General features: G+C 40.2%; 1 long non-coding RNA gene across 1 annotated transcript; it reads left to right on the top strand.

The window, feature by feature from the left end:
• Positions 1–946: 946 nt before the first annotated feature.
• LOC115647666 lies at positions 947–12366 on the top strand. The gene is made up of 4 exons (XR_003999382.1): positions 947–1026; positions 1985–1987; positions 8969–8975; positions 12356–12366. It is a non-coding gene; the product is annotated as an uncharacterized LOC115647666 (long non-coding RNA).
• The last annotated feature ends 2145 nt before the right edge of the window (positions 12367–14511 follow it).

The following is a 14511-nucleotide window of genomic DNA, read 5'->3' as shown; positions in this document are numbered from 1 at the left end:
AATGACATGCCGATTGTATATGATTATGGATAGTTATCTATGGAACTGGATTTTGCCACTATACTTAATTGTGTTTTTCATATGAGGTTAGCATTCTGTTGCAACTGTGGTGTTTAATTGAATCTATTTTTATTTTTTCCTTTTGGTTAGGCCTCAGATTGATAGCTGTTTTGTTCCCTTTTCTATGCCACCTCTTTATGCTATTTATAGGTCTAGTATCTGATGCCTAAATATGACTTATTTAAGGTCTTTGCGGGGAGAGGGGAAATGTCTTGATGGTCATTGTTGCATGCTACATTTCTTCTTTTCTTTGTTGGGGGAACAGTTCTTTTTTGCTTTTTTCTTGCTAATAAATCACTGTGAATGTGTTCATTCTCTAAGTAAAAGTATAACTAGTAACATAAATGAGATGTCACTCAAGTTATTCTACATTGCACTGACAATCTGATTCCGAAGACAATTTGATTGTGATTTAATACTATATTTCTTTACTTTGATTTATACAATCTACAAGAAAAGAGCATCCATTCTAAGCCTTGAACATTCTTAATAATCTCTAAGATCTGCATTTAAACAGACTCCAATCAAAATAAAAATTAAACATTAACCCTCTAAAAAGATGTATGCTCTTGTATGTGCCTTCAGAAGTCTTTGGAGATTTGAAATACATATGTGTTTTTAAAAGAGAGACAAGGTAGGTAAGTCTATATCTTTTATTGAACCAACTTCTGTTTGTGGAAGGGACAAACTTTCGAGCTTCCTCAGGTTACAGGAAGTCTTAAAAAGTTCTTTACGTCAGAATCACTGTGCTGCCAATGAAGTTATTCTAAAAGTTTGGATATCTTAGGGTATGTCTATACTACCAGCTGGATCGGCGCGCAGCGATCGACCCAGCAGGGGTCGATTTATCCCCTGTAGTCTAGATGCGATAAATGGATCCTCCAAGCACTCTCCTATCGACTCCTCTACTCCACCGCCATGAGAGGCACAGGTGGAATTGACTTGGGAGTGGCAGCAGTTGACCGAGTAGGTCTAAGTATGTTGACTTCAGCTATGTTATTCACATAGCTGAAGCTGCGTAACTTAGATCGGCCCCCCTTCCAACTCCCAGGGTAGACCAGGCCTTAGCTGGTATCCTCCCTTCCTCTACAGTGTAAGTGTAAACTGGAGAAGTACATCAATTAGTGGCTTGTGGAGCACAAGCTGAGGCAGGCAACCCAGAGAAAGAGGTCAGACAAAGACTGCCAAAAGTATCTGAGGAGCATAGAAGTTCCACAGAGCCAGGGGCTTTTTTAAAGAAGGAAAGAGGAAACATGTCATGCTTCTGGAAGTCTCCTGAGGTTTTGAGAGAGGTTTCATAGAACACTAAATGAAAGTCAGTATCCCTAAATTTTTTTGGTCAAAAACACTTCACTGTACCAGTATATTTATATTTGTCTATGATTACTATTATTTGCTTTGAATTCAAAATGCTTGATGCTATAGAGAATGCTGCTCCCAAGTTAGGAATATTCACTTTCATAGGTTGTATGTGAGGAAATATACATTAAAATTTAGATATAATTACTGAAGCAGAACTCTCCACTTTAGACATTTTGTAATGGTCTGAGATCTTCCATGTCCCTTTGTTTTCTGCTGATTCTTCCTGTTTTCCTCTATAGCAATTACCCATGAAGTTAGTGAGTATGTGGTCCTTCCCACTAGGAATGTTATCTGGTTTTCCACATGGGGGAAGTAGTTCCTTGAATGTGTATGAACTACCTTCCTAAAGTGCTCCCTTTGTATTATCTGCCACAATCTCTCACCTGGAAAAAAAACCTGAAACATTTTTGACATTCACCAGATTTTCAAAATATACCTCAGTGGTCACATGCAGAAGGAAAGACAGATGTCTTCTCTGAAGATTACAAAGGGAATATGAGCCTTTTGCTGTGTATCTGTACAAACAGATTTATGTCTAAGAGTGATACAGGGAATTAGAAAGCCAGTATGCTATCAAACTGAAGGCCCATTTCACCAGAGCTCTGGCTGCTCCTTGGGCAGAAAGAAAGAGGCTTTGGTGGATGAATGTGCATGGCAGCTACTTGGTGATCTTTGTCTGAATCTTGCTGCAAGCAGTGATACCAAGTTTAGGTAGACTGTGATTAGGTTTTCACCCCATGTGGAGAGAATGGATGAGATGCAGTTTTCAGGCTCCAATCATCTTCCAACTAAACTTGCCTACTGATCTCCTCTTTTGTAATCATATATCTGTGAACTGCTCCAACCACTATTTCCCTTTGGAAACTATGATACAGGACCCTACAGTCGTCTGTGGTGGCGCTAACCAAGTCACACAAAGGCATATTTTTCTTATCTGCATATTTGTTTTCTGGGATTTGGTCAAAGCAGTACAGACACTTACCCAGCAAGTGGTTTCTTCAATGGATAGGTTACAGTATAAAGAAATGATGTGAAGCATAGGCAATTCTTACAGCTCTGGAAGGACTCAACCTGAGAGAAGATAAAGGCTGGATATGAGAAAGTTCTCATGATGTGACTAACTTCATTGACTGTACTGGGGGAGGAAGGAAACCCACACAGTGTATGCTGGTTTGACCAAGTCAACCAAGACAAATTAACAGGTAAAATAAAAAAGGTTGTCTTTTGTTGTACAATATCTGTGACACTCACAACAAAATTCTCTAAAATTGTGTACATAGGTTAGTAATCTCTGTTTCCCTAATAATAGGTAATAAAACATGTGTTCCAATGTTATTGGTGGTAATGATGACCAAGTACTATATATATTTAAACAAACAATACAAAATAATATGCCTTATGATGAGGGATATTTTGATCATTATCCTATAATCACCAGGAAATAAGTCAATAAACTATTTCACAGAATAGCCCTTTATAATATGTTGTGATGTGCCAACCAACAAATAGATTCTGATTTTTATTCATGGGATTCTGTCATCAATAAATGGTTGGTAAAGAATGCGTCTGAATCAATCGTGTTTTAGACACAGACACACAGAGAACAGAGAGGGAGAGTCACTAGTTATCCTTGTAAAATTGAACTTTCCATCAAACAGAAGTGATTTTCTCTTTAGGGCTCAAACTATCCCAGCATTTGGTGCAAATCTCCTCATGATCCAGGAATGTAAAGGAAAATGTTTTTAGAGATTAGGAAACAGTAGACTTCTGTCAATCATCTTGCTTTGAAAACAAACAGCGCACAGGAAAAATTGAGTTAGAGTACCCTTTTCATTAACAATTCTGTTAATTAGTGTTGGTAATAGAAACCTAATCAGAACAGGGGTAAAACAGAGCTTCTCTTGGGGCTATTAAGCAAGAAAGTGAAGTGTTCTAATAATGTCAGCTTTCCCAAAAAGAAATCCAATCTAGACTCTCATTCTTTGGTTTAGGTTTATTTTTAATTATGTGCTTTTTGAAAATAAAATATTTTCAAAATGGGATTGCTCACAAATTCACTTTATCTTAGAGCAGAAGTCGGCAACCTTTCAGAAGCAGTGTGCCGAGTCTTCATTTATTCACTCTAATTTAAGCTTTCACATGCCAGTAATACATTTTAATGTTTTTAGAAGGTCTCTCTCTATAAGTCTATAATATATAACTAAACTATTGTTGTATGTAAAGTAAATAAGGTTTTTAAAATGTTTAAGATGCTTCATTTAAAATTAAATTAAAATGCAGAGCCCCCCGGACTGGTGGCCAGGACCCGGGCAACGTGAGTGCCACTGAAAAGAAGCTTGTGTGCTGCCTTTGGTACACGTGCCATAGGTTGCCTACCCCTGTTTTAGAGTATGCTAGTCCTAATGATCTTCATGATATTTGATTGGTCACCTCTGTCACATAGCATTTTTTCTGGCACATGACTGGGTGACTCTCAAAGAATAACTACATGAACACTTGTGATGCAAATACATGTGATTGTGACATACATTTAGATTTGTGGGAACACTTTGCAAGGAAATCTGCAACTTCAGTAGTTTGGGGTTTGAACATGGAAATTAAATCTTTTATCTTTCAGCAAAACTCAGAGCAACATTTTTTGCTGGCTCTGCTTTGGTATGAAGTTTTGAATTTTTTTTTGTGGTTTCATAAAGATAATTTTCATAACTGGTTATGTGACAGTTCTTCTGCATTAAATGAAACCTTACAAGCATTAACCCTACCTCTTCAGACCGCTTTAGAAAACCTGCTGGTTTCATCTGGGAGGGTTAACTTTTGCCACATTTGGATTGAACATATTAAAAAAAAAAACTTAGAAGAGTCAGAAGCTAAAAAGTTCACATGAATTTAAATGTTTGCTGAAATTAAAACGGGATGTATTTTTTAAAAATTGTTGACCTTTAAGTGATATTTTATCCTGAAACTTTTGATTACTTTCCTGCTAGCTCCAGTTAGGATCCACATGAACCAAACCAGCATGTGTCACACAACAGTACCATTCATAATTCATACTACTATATCTCCTTCTGAATCTCAGATTTTTTTTCTCCCTAATCCACTTGGGGTTCTTTCTTTAAGGAACAAAAAATAATTTTGCTATAGGTTTTTTGTGGTGCTTCCTAAGCATTGTGAAACACCCACATGAGGGGGTGTTGCAGGGGCAGCAGGCAGTGGACAAAGTCCAAACAGCATTGGAACCATTCTTCTGTAATGTTAGAAGAGGGAAGTAGTGTCCTTCAGCAGATCTTGGGTCACTCATGGATTCAGAGGCCAAACCACTTCTTGTGGGTGCCTATTATTGAAGTATCTGGAAAAAAACCTTCTTCCTAACTCTCATGGGTTTCTACAGGAAGAAGTAATCTGGTCCAATGAGAACTGAAGCATCTACATTCTGTGTTAGTTTAGGATAATGGAGTGACAATGGAATACAGTCTCTAGGAAATCCATAGATAATGAATTGTAATAATGGATGGGCAACCCAATTAATGTCAGACAAAATAACAAGATAAAAAAAAGTCAAACTGAATTTAGTCCATTTATACAGTTCAAAAATAAGTTATGTCTTTTACATTGCATTCACCTTTTTATCCACTGGTTTTTGACAGGCCAAGAACAGGAAGTACTGAGGATTTCATGAGCCAATTTGAACATGAGATATTTTCAGAATAACTTCTATGCCACATAAGTTTTGGATGATTCAAAATTTTGATGATCATCTGATCTGAGCCCATGAACCTTTGAAAATTCTTACTAAACTAACATATCTAAGCCAAGATAAGAAATAATCAAAACTTCCCAGTCTTTCTTGTCAAGAATTAGTCTCAACCTAGTATTGTTCCATAATGAGAAGATGAAGTAATGAGTTCTTCTGTTGTGCCCCAGAAGTTCTTGGCACAGCTACGGAAGGAAGGTAAAAATGGCCCTTTGCACTCCCCTGGTCCTGGGGATGCTCTGTGAAGAGCTATACCCTCTTCAGGATTCCTTGATATCTGCCAGATGCTGAGAGCCGCAAAGGGTCATTGTGGCACTCAGGGATCACCAGGTCAAAGGGGTGTCCCAGCCATGCCATCATATATTCACTGGTAGCCACAAAGGGGTAGAAGAGTTAGGAACCACAAAGGTGTACATCTAGCTGGATGGATGATAGAAGGGTCTCCCTATGCAGACGAGATCTTCTGTGCGCTAGATGCATGGATTAAGCAGCATTTTAGGCATTTGGAGCAGTGCAAAGTGGCCAAAGCACAGAGCAGAACCAGAGCTGATGTCTTTGGTATTACATTGACAATGACTGTCAAAGTGTAAGTCTGATTTCAGAGCACCAGCCAATCATTTAATGGTTAAACGTTATAAGCTACCAAAACAGACTGCTTACCTTTTTGACTAATCTAAAGCAGACAGGCAATTTGTTCTAGCAGTCTAAGAAAAGGTAAGATCATTATTTTTGGGGAATTGAAAATATCCCTTTTTATTATCATACAAATATAATAAGAGAAAAATTCACATATAGGGAATATCGGTGTTGTTTTTCATTTAACTCAATCAATCAGAATAAACATGGTTAGTCAAACTAGTTTTACAGCTCTGGTCAACTTCTATCAAACCATATTGAAGAATATTTCTGCCTTTATGACATGGCTAAGTAAACTCTGCATAAAATAGTGCATTTTTTTCCTGTCTCTGTCCTAGTTAAAAATCAAACGCTTTCTATGGGGCAATCTAAAACTGAAGTTATGTCAATCTGATAAGTGTAGTTTATTACTCAGGCTGTAAAGGGCTTTTGTGTCTTCTGCTTTATTTTTAAAAAATGACAAACGATTAACAATAAACAGCAAAAGGGAGGAAAATGAGAGTTATTCATATATTTTCTGGATAACAAATATCTCAAATATCATTCAGAATACTCTCCACTTGGTTGCCCTTCAGGAAGTACAACAATAATTGGTCTTGATTGCATCACTAAAAAAGTGACTTCATCCAAAGCACTATTGATACAAAACATCTTTAGATATTTTATTCATGATTTATGTCATTAAAAGTCTCTCTAGTTTGTTTTTAAACCTTTAGATAATTAAATATTCCATTAATAGTTTCCTATTTAATAAAAAAATATTCCTTTCCAGTTGGTTTCCATGATTGTTTTCAATTTGTGTTAACCTGCATATTCAGAAGTTTGTGATGCTTAAGACAAACTAAAGCAGAAAAAAAACTTTGCAGGCCCGCCTCTGCCCTCATTTACACAGCTGAAACTCCCATTGATTTCAGGGGGAATTTGCATCATCAGATTTCCCATCACCTTTCACCTGTGAATGTGTATTTTTAAAGTGCACAAATTATACAATTGAACTGTATGTCCAGGTAAGAATGATTATCTCTCTGTTACAAATGGTAGTATTAAAGTTTTCTCCTGCTAGTATCTGGAAGCTGAAAAGCTTATTTTTAATGGGGCCCGTGTGAGATTGTTTTTTGTTAGATTACATTCAGTAATATACACTTTCCCACCTTCTCCTTTTAACAGAAAGGGATAATATTGTTACTTATCAGTCCCAATACTTTTCTTAATGGCCTCAGATAGGACTCATACTGACAACTAGAAGGGTTTCGTCTTTAGGTCAAGAAATTAGGCAACTTTATTTTACAACTGAGGATCTTCAGTTCAAGCCCCAGCAAGGACATGTTCCTCAAATTGGCACCTAATTAGTGGAACAACCCTGTTATGCTGCATATGATGCAGCTAAATGCACATTAGCTGGAATGGTATGCATGCCATGTATGTATTGCTCTGGAACATCTCTGTATGTGTGTATTTGAGGGCAAGCACTTTATTGAAAGTAATGGAAGTATTTAGTGGTATTTCCCTCATCTGGAGGCCTAGAAATGGTTCATGAGAATTGTTGCTACTACAACTAACAGCTAATGGAGATTCTATTTTAGTTCAATTGGTAGAATCACTGCTTTTGGATCAAAAGCTCTTAAGTTCAACTTCCAATGGAGACAGATTCCTCTCACAGCATGGCACTCATGATAACATATTCATGAGCATTTAAAAAAGACAAAGCATCTTTGACAACTAAAGAGATTGTTCCTAAGTGTTTGTCGCCAGACGATTCATGTCAATCACAAATCCTTGGGAAAATATCTTTCACTAGCGATGCTCAATACCCTTACAAATATAGGTACATGAAACATAATAGAGATGCTATCCATGCAGCTGAGAATTGTAAACAAAGCAAACACAGATTGATGTTTCTGAAATATGGGAAAGACCAAATGTGAGAAGGGCTAAACATTGAACAATATAGTAAAACTATTTGTTAAAATCACCCATTGAAAAAGGAATATTTTGAATAATTACGATGGGAGTTTTAGAAGTTTAGAGCCACATTGGAATAAATACAAACTATAATATAATCTATTCCTTTCTCATATAATGCATCTATGATACATTGGCAAGGTGTGAATTAATTCCCCCATCTAGCAGCTGGTCCACTATAGGAAAATAGCCTACTACTGCTGTCACCTGATGGAGTTACTTTAACACAAGGTCTAGATGTCTGTGCTGCCATGCTGAAGATCCAGGATTCAAACCCTACTGATGACTCATGCAATAGGTATGGGGGAAAGTGGACACTGTACGTGTACTCATGGTTATGAAGTTGTGTATGCAACTGAAGAAGACTTTAGAAGTTAAATTCTGCTCTCAGAATGTATATGTAAAGCTGTAGCTATATAGTGTGTATGTCCATGTCTAACTATAAGCATTTATATGTGTAGTTATATAAAACTAGAAGAGCCACAAGAATGATTAGAGGATTAGAAAACATGCTATGATAAAAGAAGAGGGTGGGGGTAGCTCCCTTTTATGGACACCTCGCCAGCCAGTAGCTATAAAATCCCTCTTAGTAGCTGTTCTCTAATTGCTCTACCTGTAAAGGGTTAAAAAGTCTCACTGCTATGCATAGGTAAAAAGAAGTAAGTTATAAACTGGAGTGCATCACTTGGAAGTAACAGAGGAGGAGAAGGACCTCGGAGTATTGATTGATCACAGGATGACTATGATCCACCAATGTGATATGGCTGTGAAAAATGCTAATGCGGACTTGGGATGCATCAGGCGAGGTATTTCCAGTAGAGATAAGGAGGTGTTAGTACCATTATACAAGGCACTGGTGAGACCTCATCTGGAATACTATGTGCAGTTCTGGTCTCATGTTTAAGAAGGATGAATTCAAACTGGAACAGGTACAGAGAAGGGCTATTAGGATGATCTGAGGAATGGAAAACCTGTCATATGAAAGGAGACTCAAAGAACTTGGCTTGTTTAGCCTAACCAAAAGAAGGCTGAGGGGAGATATGATTGCTCTCTATAAATATATCAGAGGGATAAATACCAGGGAGGGAGAGGAATTATTTAAGCTCAGTACCAATGTGGACACAAGAACAAATGGATATAAACTGGCCATCAGGAAGTTGAGACTTGAAATTAGATGAAGGTTTCTAACTATTAGAGCAGTGAAGTTCTGGAATAGCCTTCCAAGGGAGCAGTGCGGGCAAAAGACATATCTGGCTTCAAGACTAAGCTTGATAAGTTTATGGAAGAGATGGTATGATGGGATAGCCTAATTTTGGCAATTATTTTATCTTTGATTACTAGTGGTAAACATGCCCAATGGCTTGTGATGGGATGTTAGATGGGGTGGGATCTGAGTTACTACAGAGAATTCTGTCCTGGATGTCTGGCTGGTGAGTCTTGCCCATATGCTCAGGGTTTAGCTGATTGCCATATTTGGGGTCAGGAAGGAATTTTCCTCCTGGGGGGTTTTCGCCTTCCTCTGCAGCATGGGGCATGGGTCACTTGCTGGAGGATTCTCTGCACCTTGAAGTCTTTAAACCACAAGTTGAGGACTTCAATAGCTCATACATAGGTCAGGAGTGTTACAAGTGGGTGAGATTCTATGGTCTGCCTTGTGCAGGAGGTCAGACTAGAAGATCATAATGGTCCCTTCTGAAATTAAAGTCTATGAGTCTAAAAAAGAGCCAGTGGGAAGACCAGAACTTTTATAAAAAATTGAAACAAGACTCCCCTTTTATCTGTCTGTTGTTGTTCTCCTGGGGAGAGATGGACAGGACGGTAGCGATGGTGTAAGAAGCTTGGGTCAGGTCTGAAAAAAATCACCAGTATCATACCTAGAAAATATGCATTTAATACCCCAGATATGTAAGTAAATCAGGAAATGTCTAGAAAGACATGATTAGGTTTATCCTTTTTATTTCGTTAGGACTTGTGGCTTCCTTTGTGCTAAACCCAGTTGCTTTTGTTTTGCTTGTAACCTTTAAGATGGACCTCTAGAAAGCTATTCTTGATGCTTAATCCTTGTAGTTGCTCTTTTAAAATCTAGCAATAGCCTGAGTTCCCAGATGTATTTTCTTTCTTTTTTTTATTATTAATAAAATTTACCTTTTTTTAGAACAGAATTGAATTTTTCTGTCTTAAGAGGTTTATACACATGTTGTTTAGTTAGCTGGTGGCAACAGCTGATTTTCTTTGTTGTTTTTTTTCTTTCTCAGTTCTTCCCCGGAGGGCTTGAGCCTACCCCACAAGAAGGAATTCCCAAGTGAGCCTTCCTGGGCTCTCCAAGGAGTTCTGCAGTTGGGTGATGGCAGCATGTACCAATCCAAGGTCAGAGAAAAGCTGTAACCTTGGGAGTTTAATGCCAGCCTGGAGTGGCCAGTATTAATTTTTGGAATCCTTGTGGGGCCCCACCTTCTGCATTCAAAGTGCCAGAGTGGGGAATTAGCCTTGACACATGCCTTACATTGAAAGGTTCTAGGCACTCAATATATTTAGTTTACCTAAGAGAAGGTTAAGAAATGTCATAGTTAGTCTGTAAGTACCTACATGGGGAACAAATATTTAATAGTGGGCTCTTCAATTTGGCAAAGAAAGATGTAATGCGATCCAATGGCTGGAAGTTGAAGCTAGACAAATTCAGATTGGAAATAAGATATACATATTTAACAGTGAGAGTAATTAACCATTAGAGCACCTTATCAAGGGTTGTGGTGGATTCTCCATCACTGATCATTTTTAAATCAAGATTAGATGTTTTTCTAAAAGATATGTTCTAAGAATTATTTTAGGGAAGTTTTATGGGCTGTTATACAGACCAGATGCAGCACTTCTGTGTTATACAGACTACTACAGCGCATCAGACTAGATGAGAATGATGATCCCTTCTAGCCTTGGAATCTATGAAAAGACAGTAATTTAGATCTATAATGTCAGTTAAGGTTTGTCCCTACTTACAATAAAACGAGTTTTATTTTTCATAGAATATTTATTTCTTTAAATCAAATGAAATCAATCTCTATATCTTAATGCTCAAAATATAGCTGCTGATTCCACATCCTAGTTCACTTATAGAAATAAATGAACCAGCTTCCACCCATTCCTGGCCACATACTTACCAGTTGCCTCAAAACACCCACATTATTAGCAGATACTCTAGACTCCACAACACTGGGAGCAGTCTCTGCACTGCCACATATGGGGTAGTCCGTGCCTGTATGGAGCTACCAATTTCAGTTCCAAGGAAGAATGAAGGATTTGCTGGCAATGCAACTACTGCAGATGAGGTAAGAGTTCTCCACATGGGATTCCCTTTCCTCTCTGCATCAATGGCCAAAGAGGAAGAATGTCAAACTAAAATAATATCACATAACCACAAGTAAATCAGTTTGTACTGATGCATGACCTTTTAGAATTGTACTTAATCAAACGCATTACAAAAAAACAAGATGCAGAGTGGTAGCCGTGTTAATCTGTATCAGCAAAAAGAACGCGGAGTACTTGTGGCACCTTAGAGACTAACAAATTTGGATACTTATGAAAATTCATTAAAATTATTTTATTATTTCAACTCTTGATAATATGCCACACTAAAAATAGGTTTCTTTTAAGTAAATTCATACATTAAATAGGTAATTCTGATTGCAGTAACATAATGGCGTCCCTCACAAATCTTCTTTCCAGAATCCTACTCAGAGAACTCTTAGTTTAATTGGTGATTTGTGAGTTATAATGCAGAAAGTATACTGCAGTTAAATTCAATTAAACAGTAAACTTGGAGAATCAGGCATAAAGTTTTCTTGGGTAATTTTTGCCCCACAGCTAGGTTCCATTTGAGCCACCATATGAAAGTTTCTGTGATTAGGCCCCAAAGCACAAAAATACCAATTAATTATGATGATTAGATATGTCTTCATTAGCAGCCTATAAATAAATCATGCATTTCACTGTGCAGCTGGTATTCTGCTTCATTGAAATAAAAATTCCTTTAGTAGGGTATGAAAACAGTTTAATTATAAATGTTCTCATAACTTGGCATTTGTGCTATATTATGAAAATTTGACTATCTCTATATATCTATATGTATATATACAGAGGGAGAAAAAGACGGTTACTCACCTTTGTAACTGTTGTTCTTCGAGATGTGTTGCTCATATCCATTCCAGTTAGGTGGGCGCACGCCGCGTGCACGTTCGTCGGAAGATTTTTACCCTAGCAACCGCCAGTGGGTCAGCTGGGTCGCCCCTTGGAGTGGCGCCGCCATGGCGCCAGATATATACCCCTGTCAACCTGACCACTCAATTCCTTCTTGCCAGTTACTCTGACAGTGGGGAAGGAGGGTGGGTTTGGAATGGATATGTGCAACACATTTCGAAGAACAACAGTTACAAAGGTGAGTAACCATCTTTTCTTCTTTGAGTGCTTGCTCATATCCATTCCAGTTAGGTGAATCCCAAGCCTTACCTAGGCGGTGGGGTCGGAGTGAGATGTTGCAGAGTGTAACACTGTGGAGCCAAAGGCTGCGTCATTCCTGGACAGCTGAACCAGGGCACAGTGAGAGGCAAAGGTATGGACCGAGGACCAGGTAGCTGCGTGACATATCTCGTGGATGGGCACGTGAGCCAGGAAAGCAGCAGATGAAGCTGAGCCTTGGTAGAGTGGGCCATGAGGTGGTTCGATGGAACATGAGCCAAGTTGTAACAGGCGTGGATGCACGATGTCACCCAGGATGAAATCCTCTGTGAGGAAATAGGTAGCCTCTTCATACACTCTGCCACCGCGACAAAGAGTTGGGGGGTTCTGCGGAAGGGCTTTGTCAGCTCGATATAAAAAGCAAGTGTTCTACGGACGTCTAAGGAGTGCAGCTGTTGCTCCCTGGGCAATGAATGTGGCTTCAGGAAGAAGACCGGCAGGAAGATCTCCTGGTTAACATGGAAGGCCGATACCACTTTGGGAAGAAAGGCCGGATGTGGTCGCAACTGCACCTTGTCCTTGTGGAACACAGTATATGGAGGGTCCGCTGTGAGAGCCCGGAGCTCGGAAACTCGTCTTGCAGATGTGATGGCCATGAGGAAAGTGGTTTTCCAGGACAGGTGGAGAAGGGAGCAAGTTGCTAATGGCTCGAATGGGGCAGACATAAGTCTGGTAAGAACCAGGTTGAGGTCCCAGGTTGGGGCGAGGCGGTGTACCTGGGGGTATAGCCACTCTAAGCCCTTGAGGAATCTGGATACCATAATATGTGAAAACACTGAGCAACCATTCTCCCCTGGGTGAAAGGTTGAGATGGCCGCCAAGTGCACCCTCAAAGATGATACTGCTAGGCCCTGTTGTTTAAGGGACCAGAGGTAGTCCAAGATGGTGGAGATGGAGACCTGGGCGGGAAGAACGTTACGTTCTCCACACCAGCATGTGAAACGCTTCCACTTGGCCAGATATGTTGCTCTAATGGAAGGTTTTCTGCTACCCAAGAGTACTTGTTGCACTGGGGCAGAGCAATGCATCTCAGCCTGGGTCATCCACTCAGGAGCCATGCTGTGAGATGGAGGGACTGTAGGTCTGGGTGATGCAGTTTGCTGTGGTCCTGAGTTATCAGGTCCAGGTGAAGAGGTAATGGGATAGGGTCGGCTATTGACAGGTCTAGCAACATGGTGTACCAGTGCTGCCTGGGCCACACTGGAGTGATCATGATGAAGCGGGCTCTGTCCCTGCTTACTTTCAGCAGGACCTTGTGGATGAGCGGGAATGGTGGAAAAGCGTATAGCAGGTGAGTCATCCACGGTATCAGGAAGGCATCTGCTTTCAAGCCCTGTGAGAGGCCTTGAAAGGAACAGAACATCTGGCATTTCCTGTTCTCACGGGACACGAAGAGGTCTACAAGGGGAAACCCCACTTCCGGAAGACTGAAAGAATAACGTCCGGGCGAATTGACCACTCATGAGAAAGGAAGGATCTGCTGAGGTGATGCCCCAGAGTGTTCCGAACCCCCAGGAGAAAGGATGCTATGAGGTCTATAGAGTGGGCTATACAAAAGTCCCATAGTTGAATGGCTTCCTGACAAAGGGTTGAGGACCTTGTCCCGCCCTGTTTGTTTATATAGTACATGGCTGTTGTGTTGTCAGTGAATATTGACACACAACGGCCTTGCAAGTGCTGTCGGAACGCCTGGCAAGCAAGGCGGACTGCTCTCAGCTCCCGGACATTGATGTGCAAGGCCAGTTCCTGAGATGACCAAAGGCCTTGCGTGCGTAGATGCCTGAGATGAGCACCCCAGCCGAGAGATGATGCGTCTGTCGTCAGGGACGAAGAGGGCTGGGGTGGATGGAACAGCAGCCCTGCACATACCAGAGTGGGTCAGCCACCAGTTGAGGGAGCCTAGGATGCTCGGGGGAATGGTGACGAACATGTCTATGGCATCCTTGCCTGGTCGGTACACTGAGTTGAGCCACAATTGGAGGGGACGGAGACACAGTCTGGCATATTTCGTCATAAACGTGCAGGCCGCCATGTGACCCAGAAGACCGAGGCAAGTGCAAACTGAAGTCAAGGGAGCAGCTTGCAGACTCTGGATGATGGCCACCATTGTCTGGAGCTAGGGCAGCGGTAAGCAAGCTCTGGCGAGGATGGAGTCCAGGGTGGCGCCAATGAAGTCTATCCTCTGAGTGGGAATCAGAGTGGACTTTTCCGCAATGATCATTAGGCCTAGA

Source organism: Gopherus evgoodei, chromosome 3 (assembly GCF_007399415.2).
Source record: "Gopherus evgoodei ecotype Sinaloan lineage chromosome 3, rGopEvg1_v1.p, whole genome shotgun sequence".
NCBI lineage: Eukaryota > Metazoa > Chordata > Testudines > Testudinidae > Gopherus > Gopherus evgoodei.
The sequence above is the reverse complement of the archived record's forward strand: the minus strand, read 5'-3'. Positions and strand labels throughout refer to the sequence as shown.